We start from the raw sequence: 12,545 nt of genomic DNA on the forward strand, positions 1-12,545 counted from the left end.
TATAATGGGCAGATAATCTCACAGCTATTTCTCCTCTGTTGGGTCTGCTGCATGATGCTCTGTCAGTACAGGGAGACACTCCAAAGCTCAGAAAAGGTATAGGATGTAGGGCTGTCATTTGTATATATATATTTTGAGCATCTTTGCTAGGTGGAAGAAGGATCTAGAGAGACACAGAGTGAATCAGAAATAGTCCTTGACCTCAAAGACAAACCCCCAGCCTAGATTCATACACAGATACCTACCATTAACACAAGTCAGAGAGAGAGGAGGAGTGGATGCAATGACAAGGGCGATGGTGGTGAATGAATTGACATTTGGAATTGGTCCTCAGGGATGATTGGGACTTCACAGGTCAGAGGCAGAGGATGAACATTCCTGCTAAGGGAACAGAATGAGTAAAAGCCAGGCACAGCATAGAGCTTCCAGGAAGAACATCAGTTTATACAGACTCCAAGAGGAGGGATCCTCAGAGCTTTAAATCTAAACTCCAAGCACATGACACAAAGGAAGCCAGAGTCCTTTGACATGCAGCTACTTTTGTCCCTAGAGTTTCCAGATCTTTTTCCAGGAGAAGCATAGCACCCTCCTCCCCTTCACATCCCCAACCACACATACAAGGAACCTACAAGGAGGGCAGGGCTGAGGCTTTCGGTCACCAAACTTGCATCATTTGTTATCAGGGAAATATATATATATATTTGAGATGGAGTCTCACTCTGTAGCCCAGGCTGGAGTGCAGTGGCACGATCTCAGCTCACTTGTAACCTCTGCCTCCCAGGTTCAGGCGATTCTCCCACCTCAGCCCCCTGAGTAGCTGGGATTTTAGGCATGCACCACTACGCTTGGCTAATTTTTGTATTTTTAGTGGAGATGGGGTTTCAGCATGTTGGCCAGGCTGGTCTCGAACTCCTGGCCTCAAGTGATCTGCCCGCCTCAGACTTCCAAAGTGCTGAGACTACAGGCATGAGCCACTGCACCTGGCAAGCGAAATATTTTAAAATTGTATCAATTTTGGAGTTCTGATCATTTGTTTCAGAGTTGGAAATCAACTTTAGTCTCAGGATTCCTTATTGTTCCTCCGCTGCAATTTCTTTTCTGTTCTTTTTTCCTTTTTGGAGACAGGGTCTCACTCTGTCACCGAAGCTGGAATGCAGTGGTGCTATCATAGCTCATTGTCATCTCGAACTCCTGGGCTCAAGTGATCCTCCCTCCCCATCCTCCCAGGTAGCTGGGATTACAGGCACGTGACACCATGTCCAGCTAGTTTTAAAATTTTTTTTGTAGAGACCGGATCTCACTCTGTTACTTAGGCTGGTCTTGAACTCCTGGCCTCAAGTGATTCTCCCACCTGGGCCTCCTAAGGTGCTGGGATTACAGGCTTGTGCCATGGGGACTGGCCGTTTGCTCTAATTTCTAAATGCCATTTCAACCTTTCTTTCCTCTATCCAGCCATGCTTCTTCATCACAGACACAAGTATTTGGAAACTTCCTTTTTCCTCTCTCATTTTTGTCCCTGGGGCTTCTACAAAGACTGTCAGAGGTCTCACCACTCTTTATCATCCAGATGTCTCCGAGAAACAAAACCACACACTTCCCAACAGCCATCCTGATCTGATCATTTTCACATCAGGAAGGAAGGCTTTGTCCCAACTGAATTCTACCTTGTCATTCCCATCAATATTTTTTTTTCATCTTAGCTCTGTGCCAACCAATTGTTCATATTTACTCTCAATATGTATTTGATGATCACACGGAATTTCACTGCTTAGTTATGTTCTGGTCTACTTAATTTGTCATCTCTATATTCCTTCTCTTGACAGTGGCAGTGTTGCCGGGTAAACAAAGTTCTCTTTTGTTATCACACTTGTGGCCAAATAGTAACAATAATGGTCATAAGAAATAAGTTGTATCAGGTAAGGTGGTTTTTTTTTTGTTTGTTTTTGTTCTTGTTTTTTTTTGAGACAGGGTCTCATTCTGGAGTGCAGTAACATGATCATAGCTCACTGTAGTCTCAAACTCCTAGGCTCAATGATACCCCCACCTCAACCTCCTGAGTAGCTAGGACTACAGGCATGTGCCACCAAACCCAACTATTATTATTATTATAATAATTATATATATAATAATTATATTATAAATATATAGAGAAGGGTCTCTCTCTGCTGCCCAGGCTGACCTCGAACTCCTGGCCTTAAGCTACCCTCCTGTCTTGGCCTCCCAAAGTGCTGGAATTACAGCCATAAGCCATGGTGCCCAGCCTCTTATAGGGCTTTAATAGAGGACCATCACTTCCTTAATACTCAAGCCAACCTGTGAAGCAAATTATCCCATTTTTCAAATGAGAAAACTGAGGCTTAGAGAGATTAAGTGACTTGTTTAAGGTCACTCTAGTAGTAACACATAGACAGGGCTCAAACTCTGGACTACTAGATAGAGTTGGTGGATATGAAGTATGCTTTGAATTCTGTGCTGGTCCCCCTGTGCTTCCCAGAGATGCTCTAAACTGGAGTCTCAAACACCAGTGGATTTTAGAATTACCTAGGGTCCTTTTTAAAATGCAGAATCTTCCTACCCCATACCCAGGACAATCTGATTTTGATGTGATAAGGCCCTAAAGTTTGCATCATTTACCCAGACCCCTGATTTTATTAATGCCGGAGCTTGTGTTGACAAATTGCCAAGCAAAATGGAAAAGCCTAAAAATGCCTTATTTGTATTTACTGTTCATTGTATATAACTGTGAGTTCATTCAGGGAAAGATAGTTTGTATTCTGCTTTAGTTCTTATAAAATATCACTATAATCTTATTTTAAATGGCTGCGTTTCTGGAAGAGACCATTTTATCCCAAAGAGAATTTCATTTCTGATCATTTCAGATAGATCTTTTATTTTAATTCTCCCTTCCCTTCTTTTAATATGACATCATAATCCTCTTCACATCTAGCTTTTGTGTTTTACTGGTGGTTTTTTTTTTATGGAATATTGCCAGGCTTAGCATTAATGATGGAGATTTCATAATTATATTCTAAATGAGAGTAAAATTCAAATAGGGATCCAAATGGAAAATACGTCTATAAGTATATGAAAATACCTCGTTTTTTAAGCAGTTTTTTTTTTCTTTTTTCAGAAGGAAATGCTGGTTTAGGTAGGTATGTTAGGGGGTGCATTTTACTGTTATACATACCATCTTAAGAAATATTCAGATAAATCCTGCTTGACAGAACTCCAAAGAGGTCAGAGCACTGGATAAAAAATGAGACCAGCTTTGATTTCCTTATGTAAATGTTTTCTCTAGATGTATTTATTATGCCAAATGTAATGGTTCTAATAACCACTCCAGACCCATCTAATTCAATTTAATTCCCTATGATCAAAAAATGCAAAACAACTATTTGAAGGACGGAGATTAGCTCTTTTTCTACTACTAAAGGAAATGAGAAAGGTATTAAAGAGATGGAATCTCAGACAGAGCTTCAATATTGATCTCATCTCCCTTAAGTTTGATCTTATGTAAAGTAAGTATACAGAGTGAGGTTTGGTGTAAAATTTGCTTTTGTAAGGCCTAAAGAAACTGGAACAAGCCATCCGTATTCATCCCCTCTTTAGCAAGCATATTCCTTCCTACCACTTTCAAATGTTTGGATCAATGTAAAGATTTAAGATCGATTTTCTTCCAGATTTCAGATCATTGCCTCATAGCCACATTATCTCACAAGCTGTGGTTTGCATTCTTGCACATTGAGCTGTCATATTTCACATAAATACCTTCTTTACATGGGACAAAATATAAACTGTCTCTTTCTACTTAACCCTGTCTTGAAAAAACAAAAGAAGCTGAGTTTTGGAAAATGAATTTCAAGCCCAGTCCGCTGGAAAATGTCCTTTGGTCATCTATACACCTGCACTTACTGATACTCTCTTTTCTTCCCCTGTCTGGCCCTTAAACCACATTGTGTCCCTTTATGGGACACTTTTCATCCACTCCTTTCACTTGTTGGCTCCGTCTTTGGTGAGCTGATATAGGAGCTTGTGTATTTCCATTTCCTTTGGGAGCAGCATTCTTTAAGCAGAGCAGGAAATTCAGTGTCAGTTAATGAATACTCTTGGTGTGCAGAAACTCTGCTGAGCTCTGGGGGCACAGAGAAGAATGAAATGGGTTCTCCCTCTCTTTAAAATGATTGCCTTTAGTTAGAGGCAATGGGCCTAACAATAACAATAGCTCCCGTGCATTGAGCATTTGTTTCGTGCCACCTTCCCAAACGCAATTAATTTTCATCTTCACAATAGTCCTGTGATTTAGATGCCGTTATTCCCATTTTTCAGATGAGGAAATTTGGGCTCCCAGTTGCCCCGGCCCTCAGTGGGTATGTGTCAAAGCCAACATTTGAATCCTGGTCTGTCTAACATCAACACCTCTTCGCTATATGCTATGCTGGTTGAAAATATAAATAATAGTCTATGACTGAGGCACAGAAAAGATCAACAGAAAAAGAAATTCATCTCCTGGGTCAGAAGGATTAAAGTAGAAGCTGGAAGGCTTTACCCATTCCGGTGTGGCAGTGCCTCCTCTTTTAATGACCTCTCCTTGCAGGCAAAATTCTCCGGAAGAATGCTGTTGACATCCTTCAATGCATCATAAATAATGTCCCAGGTGCTCAACTACCAGACTCAGTCACACTCCTCTGGAAGCTTTGCAAAAGTCTTTGAACTTAACCCCCTCTCAGCCAATGTTTCTTCTCATTCCTTGCTCCCCACTATGAGCAGAGTATCATTTGCTCATATTTCATAGTTGCTTTGTAAGTGCTCTTAAATATTTTTTTTTTGTCTTTTTGTTTTTTCATTTTTTTTTTTTTTTTTGAGACGGAGTCTCTCTCTGTTGCCCAGGCTGGAGTTCAGTGACATGATCTCGGCTCACTGCAACCTCTGCCTCCCAGGTTCAAGTGATTCTCCTACCTCAGCCTCCCGAGTAGCTGGGATTACAGGCACCTGCCACCCTGCCTGGCTAAATTTTGTATTTTTAGAAAAGATGGGGTTTCACCATGTTGGCCGGGCTGGTCTCAAATCCCTGACCTCAAGTAATCCGCCCGCTTCACCCTCCCAAAGTGCTGGGATTACAGGCGTGAGCCACTGTGCCCAGCCAAATATTTCTAAAGCAATGATTAGTTCAAATGAGTGCCACCTGCACAGGTTCAGGATCTGCTGCTTCTGGGTTGTTACTGTCTAACAGTTCTGTGAAGCTTTTGTTTGCTTTTTTGTTTTTTGGTGGGAAAGAAAGGTCACCTAAACTTTAGGTTCCTTTAAGACTGGGCTGTGTTTTATTTGTTTCTGTATCCTTGGCCCCTAGGTCAATAGGGCCCAGAACATGTGTTCATAAAGGTTTGATGGACTAAACCAAATGTGGAGCCAATTGTCCTAAGCTCTGTGACAGGGAAATATAGACCCTCAAATCAATTTAGTCAGCAAAGACTGAAGTGTGGGGATCAATTAAGGTAAGTATAGATATAACTATAACAAAATGCAGAACAAGGTAAAACATCATAACAGGGTACCAAATGCCAGGGAAGTTCAGAGGTTGGAGAAATCTTATTCAGTGATCTGGAAGGGGGTATCAGAGGGCTTTAGGTACCGATCAAACTGATAACAAGATCACAGCTATTATAACTTGGTACCTTGGTACCAGTTTATTGTTTTCAATAGTCACAGTGGGAAGTGCGGCATAGAGAAACTTTTTACTTTATACTTTCCAAGTTTGACTGCATTTTTTAAACAATAAAATTCACTCCTTTTGCAACTAAAACAAAAAGGAAAGGACTTCATGGTGAAGGTGGCTTATGACTGGGTTTCAAAAACTCTGTGGATAGGCTAAGGGGGGGGGAGGATTATTTCAGACTGAGGACCCGGCACAACGGAAAGCACAGAGACAGGCAAGCCTTGAAAAGGTTCAGGGAGCTGGAACCAGAAAGGTGGGCTGGAGTGCTGGATGTGGGCAGGGGCAGCAGCAGGGAAGGCCAAGAGGGAAAGTCAGGCCATGTTGTGTGGGTAAGGATGCTGTCACTGAACTCATTTGGATGGGAGACCCTCTGGGTCTTCTGAGCTGAGCAAGGCACAATCATGGCTGGGCTTGAGAGGAGTCCCCCTGGACACTGCTCAGATTTGGATATGCACTGATGTTGTCCTTCTTCCTTCCTGAGCCTGATGGCTTGTAGCTCCTAAATGCCAAGGACTGATTCTACTCCATGTACCAGCCCATCCAGTGCTACAATCCAAAGGAGTGACTCATGCTGGGTTTTCCAAGAAATACGACGGGAGGAGAAGGGAGATGATAGGCACGTTCATAGCACTCCTCAAATCACCTGTAGGGGTTCCCCTCTCTTGCTGGTCATGGAAATGCAAGGTGGACGTTGAAATTCCCTCGGTTTCAAGTGTCATTCTTTGCTTCAGGAAAATAAAGGTTTCTTAAATATTTGTATTCCTGCCTTCCTCTCCCATTCCTCTCTCTTCCATTTAAATATGTCTGAAATATAAACACATATACACTTACATATTCAGCATGCCCACTTACTCATGCTACGCCCTCCTCTGCTACCCTGCTTCTGTTGGGAGCAATAAGGGCAAAAACTCAATTAATTCCTATGAAATTTCCATCTACTGCTTTAGTCAATAACAGACTTTTCATATGTTAGAGCTCTCAATCAGCCACCTCCTGTGGCTTTAATCATTTTCTAACATTTCAGTTTGCTATCCAGTCTGAATGCCCAACTCCACCTCCCCTTGCTTTGGTTTTTATTATTATTATTTTAACTCTGAAAGGAAAATTCATGACCTATGCCTGGAGCCTAACCTCTTTGTTGATGCCCTTTTACATTTCACAGTATTTCTTTGAGTAATCTGTTTGTTTTGTCCACTAAAAGCTTTTTTGATCGAAGAAAATCTGATAGCAACAGAAGGTCCCCAAGTGGGTATGATTCTATTTCTGGATAAGACTCTGAAGATCTTTGTGATAGTTGATCTCATGTGTCAACTGGCTAGGCCATGGGACCCAGATATTTGGTCAAACATGTCTGCACATTGCTGTGAAGATTTTTTTTAAGATGAGATTAACATTAAAATCAATAGACTTTGAGTAAAGCAGATTGCCCTCTGTAATGTGGGTGGGCCTCATTCAATCAGCTGAAAACCTTCAGAAAAAGACAAACTTCCTCCATGGAAGAGAGAACTATCTAGGCAGTGGCAGGGTGCCTTCTACTCAAACTGCAACACGAACTGTCCCCTGAATCTCCAGCCTGCTCTTCTACCTTGCAGATTTGGGATTTGCCAGCCTCCTAATTATATGAGGCAATTCCTTAAAATCAGTATTTTTTTTTTCTCTCTCTCTGTATATACATATATACACACACACACGTATACACATACACACACGTAAGTGTATATATAAACATATATACACACACAACCTATTGATTCTGTCTCTCTGGAGAACCATGACTAATTGACTAATACAATCTTCATGTCTATATTCTGTTACTCCAGAAAGATTGCAGTTTCTTATTTGATTCAGAAAATGCTTATTAGATATCCACTAAGCCATTAAAACAGCTCTACCTTAAATTGACAGTATCCCTTCCACTTCCTCCATTTCCTGATTGAAAACCTAAATACACGCGGACCCTAGTATCATCTAACTCTCACCTTGTTTCACATCTTTTTCTTTTGCCATCTGCAGAAGAAAGCACAGCTTGGCAGCCACCTCTGATAGATCAGACTTTCACAGCTCTGAGGACCCCTGCCTTCTAGTCAAAACCCTGATGGCTTCTTCAAATCTCTGTCCCATTGGTCCTGTTTAGCAAGGCTTTGCACATCTTCATTTATCTCCTTTGAGCACTCTCCAAGTTCACTATTTGACTTTATTGGGATCTTCACTTTGATCTCAGTGATAAATCTGATGGTATTACACTGTGTCCCTGGGATGAAGTCAAGTGTTGGGTATTGCCAAGACTTCTCATGGAAATGTATTCCTGGGTGTGGGGGGAACATCAACCTTAACTATAGCAGTCATTACCATTTACTGAGTGCTACCTACATGCTAGACCCTGAAATAGATGATTTACACCCATTATCTCATTTTGTCTTGTAGATTAGACAGGACAGACTAATTATCCCCCCAATACTCACACATATGTTTTAAGAAGAAATGGAAACATGGAACCTCTGAGTCTTAGCTGGGCCCATGGCCACTGGGAGTACAAGCTAAATCTACCAGCCCCCTACTCCCTTGCATAGAGGTATGGCCATGTGACTAAGTTCTGGCCAGTAGAACATAAGAGGAAGAGTTAAATAGAACTTCTGAGAAGTATTCTTAGAGGGGGATGATGCATGCTCTGCCTTCCTGCTGGTGGGAGTTTGGACAAAATGTCTAGAGCTTGCTGCCATTTTGAGCACACATTGGAGAAAGATAAAATAGCCAGATAAAAGGAACCTAGATCCCTGATGACTTGTTCAGTCCCCATACTAGTCCAGAACTCCTTGCATCCAGATTATTTTTATCCTGTTTAACGTTTTAAGTCACTATGGGTTTTAGGGTTTCTATTACTCATAGCTGAATCTAATACTAATTGACCATTCCCATTTAAAAGAGGAAGAAAGCAAGGCTCAAAGAGGTTAAGTTACTTCCTTCACATTATGTCAGTAAAAAGTTGTAAGTGGTAGAGCCTGGTTCTCTCTGATTCCAAAGCCAAGGGTATGGCCGCTTCCTTCTATACCATACTTCCTGCTAGTGAGAGCCACCCTCTAAAGTGAACTTGTTGTCTTCTTTCCTTGTTTGACGACTCTTCTAAGCAAGTATAGTTTGGCTGAGTTGTTACTTCCTGGAAAAAGGTTTTGAGGCCCTTTCACTGTCTCGAAAGATGTCCCAACCAATGGGACATCTGTGACCATTCAGGGACCTGGATACACTTATTCCCTAGCCACCCAATGCCAATACGTTTGCTAAGTAGCTCCTTCTTAAACTGCAGAGTAGAGTGGGTGTCTTGCACACCTTGTCAGACCACTAAGCCTGCCTGTCCAAACAAACGTACGCTGCTGTGACTGTATTCCTCTGGCGTGTTGGTACATATGCTTCTCCCACTGGCACTTGGGGCCCCAGCATGTCTGAGAAATTGAATGGCAGCAAGTTTTTCTGCCAAGACCAAAGCAAATATCCCTGGGGAAAAAAAAAAAAAAACAAAAAAACCAAGAGCCTCATTGCAAAGCGTCCTGGCTTCTGTGTGGATCTTCCACTAGGGAATTCCAAAAACTTTCTTCAGATGCAGAGACCCTAAAGGTCCTTCAAATGCTGAACATCAGTCTGTGCCACAGTCAAAATTACAATCCCAGCAGAAAAATGTGCCTGCTTTTCACTTGTGTTGAATTACAGGGGTCCCATACACTGGCTTTGATCTAGTTTACTATGTGATCTTGAAGAGAGACATCATGCTGTGTTGAAAGAGCACAGGGTTGAGATTCTGAAAGCCTGGCTACTGGCTACTACACTGACACTGTGTAGTTCAGTCCCGGGCAAGTCACTTAACCTCTCTGAGCCTCTCAGCTGTGAGTATTCATTCATTCACCCTGCCCCCACCCCCATCCATTCATCCATCTATCCATCCAATTCAATATTTATTAAAGGTGCATTTTTTCAGGAGTGGGGCACACAAAAATGAACAAGATATGGCTTCCCCACTGAAAGAGTTCCCCTTCTACCTGATAGGTGGTACCAAATGCAAAATTGTTAATAGATGTGATGGTACTTGAGAAAGCAGAAGCTTGTACATACAGTCAAAGAGTTATTTTTAAGTCACAACTTTGGAAACCTCAATTTCTGCTTCCCTTAGGTGGGACCTCCTAATTGTGCACCAGGGAGTCAATAGAGAAATAGGCATAGAATTCATGAACTGGCTACAGAGGTCCCTAGCAATTTCTGCATCATAGGTGGGGCATTTAATAGTGAATGTGACCCATCCTAGGAAAGCTGTGTACTGAGAAGCACCTTGAAACTCTCTGTCTTCAGAGACCCTACCCAAGCTCAGTATTTAATGGGAGCCACAGGCCACAGAATCCTTATCCTTATGATTGGAAGATGCCTTGGTCAGCCATGAAAGAAATTTCAGTATTTTATTGAAAGCATTTTGCAGTGGGAAATCCTTTCTCTCTCTCTCTCTCTTTTTTTTTTTTTTTTTTTTGCCAGTGCCAGCATAATTTAACTATGATTTAATAGCTTCTTTCATTTACTTATTAAATTATGCCTCTCCATCACCTTCCCTTTGGGTTTTCCTGCCTTTTGGTCCTACAACCTCCCATTATTTATTAATGCTCCATAATACATGATCGAGGTAGGCAGAAAGCAGTCATTTCACAGTGATTTAGGAGATTCCTGGCAGTGAAACAACAGGAACAGGAACATAAGCTCTGAGAGTCTCCCCTGTACTTGCCTTTTTGGAACAGAGTCAGGTAGTTCTTAGCCATATGAGTCCTCCCCTCCCCTTCCCATCCCACCCTCCTGGCCATTTTCCTGCCCTGAGCAAATTCAAAATACTTGGCTCAAAATGACTGGTGAGTCACAGCTCATGTTTTTTTCCAAGTTCCAACTGCTAGGATGAGTCTACTCCTCAAAGTTGTGCTTAATCTAAAGAGACACCAAGAGGTAATTTGGCTTTCCCTCCCAGGCAGGAGCCTTGTGTGAGATTAGATTTCAGATATTTAATAGTTTGAATCTTGAGGGAATCAGTTGCTGAAAGGAAGCCTGAAACAAACTAGGGAGATATTCCTTGCTGTCCTTTTCTTGGGAGAGCTTGGCGTGTTTTGACTCATGGAATGACTTTTATAGGGATGGAGTTAGGATGAGTAGTTCTAGAGTACAGATGGGAAAATAGACATGTTTTGTGACTTACTAAAAAGTATAGATTGGGCCACATCTGCAACTTCATCACAGTTCTGTTTCTCCTAGGCATCAGTGAGGGGCACATTCATTTGCTGCCCCATCTAGGTTTCCTTAACCTTATCCCTTCACTTGTGCTTTGGACTAGACTAGCACCTATTCAGTGACTCAGTGGATGAAGTAGGGAGGCTCTACAGATGTCGGGGCAGAGGGACACCTGGAGAAGTGCAGTGACCAACCCAATATTGTACAGTTGAAAAGTGGCAGAGCCAGAATTAGAGCTAAGCTTCCTTTTTGACTGTAAACTTTTACTGAGTAGGTCATTATTTTTATATATTTAAAGATATTTTTTATATATTTAAAGATATATTTTATATATTTTTATATCTTTTAAAGATAATGTATATTCAAGCCCTTAGCAGAGTGTCTGGCATTTAATGCATGCTTGCCTTCCTTTTACTACAGAACCACCAAAACCGATACAGTGCTTAATAGGAAGGGTAGTGGTGTATATGGCCAGATCCCTGGAATGATACTTGGACCTCATCCTGGTTATCCCCTTACTCATAGGGGAAACTTGGATGGGCTGCTTTGCTTCTCTGAGTCTCAGTCTTCTTATCTGTAAAATCAGAAGATTGAGTTAGATGGCCTCTGAGATATTTTCTTCCTGTAACTTTGTTCCTGAGACTGCTTTAGTCGAGGTTGGGAGTAACTTAGAGCACAGGGCAGGACTCTAGAGTCTGGGGAATGAGTTGCCCAAGTGGAGTAAGGGAGTCATGACAAAGACAAAGTGCTTGGTGGTCTATGATTGTTATATTGAGTGATGGCCAAATCAAACAGGAGAGTTTCTTATGCTTCTTGGGCAGTATAGCCTCTTACTCCTAGACAGCATCTGGCAGATACAGCATCGTGTCCCCACTGGTTCCCTTTCCAGCTTTTGGAGGAGCATGACTGCGCTAAAGGCTGGGCATGCTTGTCATTCCTCCTTCATCCCTGACTACACTCACCTGCTTCATCCCTTCAGATGGTAGCAAGGGCTTTGGAGCCTACGCATTGCCCCCTGGAGACATGTCCTGATGTTCCCTAGGGGCCTGGGCAGCCATTCTCCATCTGGTCATCTAGGCTTAAAGTCCAAGCACAGGAGAGAAAATCCGAGACAAAGCAACAGCTGGAATAGAGAGTCTGGTCTCTCTGTTTCTCTATGACATTACTTCCTACCCCCAGCTGTGCCTTGCAGAGGGTAGCAAATGGAGTAAGTCAGTCCAGAGGCTGGAGCTTTGGGTATCTCTTGTTCACCCACAGTGCTATCTTCTGCAGCAAGCCTGACTTTGTGATGACCTTTGCAATTTCTCCATCTGCATTTCTGCAGTGCCCTGGGTTTGCAATGACATGCTCCATTCCTCCAGAAGTTTTCATTCCTGTGGCACCAAGGCTGGGGAACATCAGAGGGCCAGGCTGTTCTGTAACTAATGTAAATGTGTAATCTGCCTAAGCCTTGACTAATGCATTCCTTGCATTATTAAACACAGATTAAATATATATGGATATTTAAATGTAATGTGTTATTTTCCTAAATCTAGCAATGCTCGATGTTCTTTTGACTTATGCCTTTTCATTGCTCATTATTATC

The 12,545-nt window shown here is 42.0% G+C and overlaps 2 long non-coding RNA genes across 2 annotated transcripts in view; one reads left to right on the top strand and one right to left on the bottom strand.

The window, feature by feature from the left end:
• The window catches only part of LOC129458502 (uncharacterized), a 755,613-nt gene that overhangs the window by 49,950 nt on the left and 693,118 nt on the right, over nucleotides 1-12,545 (top strand). The gene's annotated exons all lie outside the window — the stretch shown is intronic.
• LOC129458418 (uncharacterized) lies at nucleotides 115-7,852 on the bottom strand. Its single transcript, XR_008649620.1, has 3 exons — nucleotides 7,693-7,852; nucleotides 6,357-6,517; nucleotides 115-378 (listed from the first exon to the last, which is right to left on the bottom strand). It is a non-coding gene; the product is annotated as an uncharacterized lncRNA (long non-coding RNA).

Source organism: Symphalangus syndactylus, chromosome 19 (genome assembly GCF_028878055.3).
Source record: "Symphalangus syndactylus isolate Jambi chromosome 19, NHGRI_mSymSyn1-v2.1_pri, whole genome shotgun sequence".
In the NCBI taxonomy this organism is placed as follows: Eukaryota; Metazoa; Chordata; class Mammalia; order Primates; family Hylobatidae; genus Symphalangus; species Symphalangus syndactylus.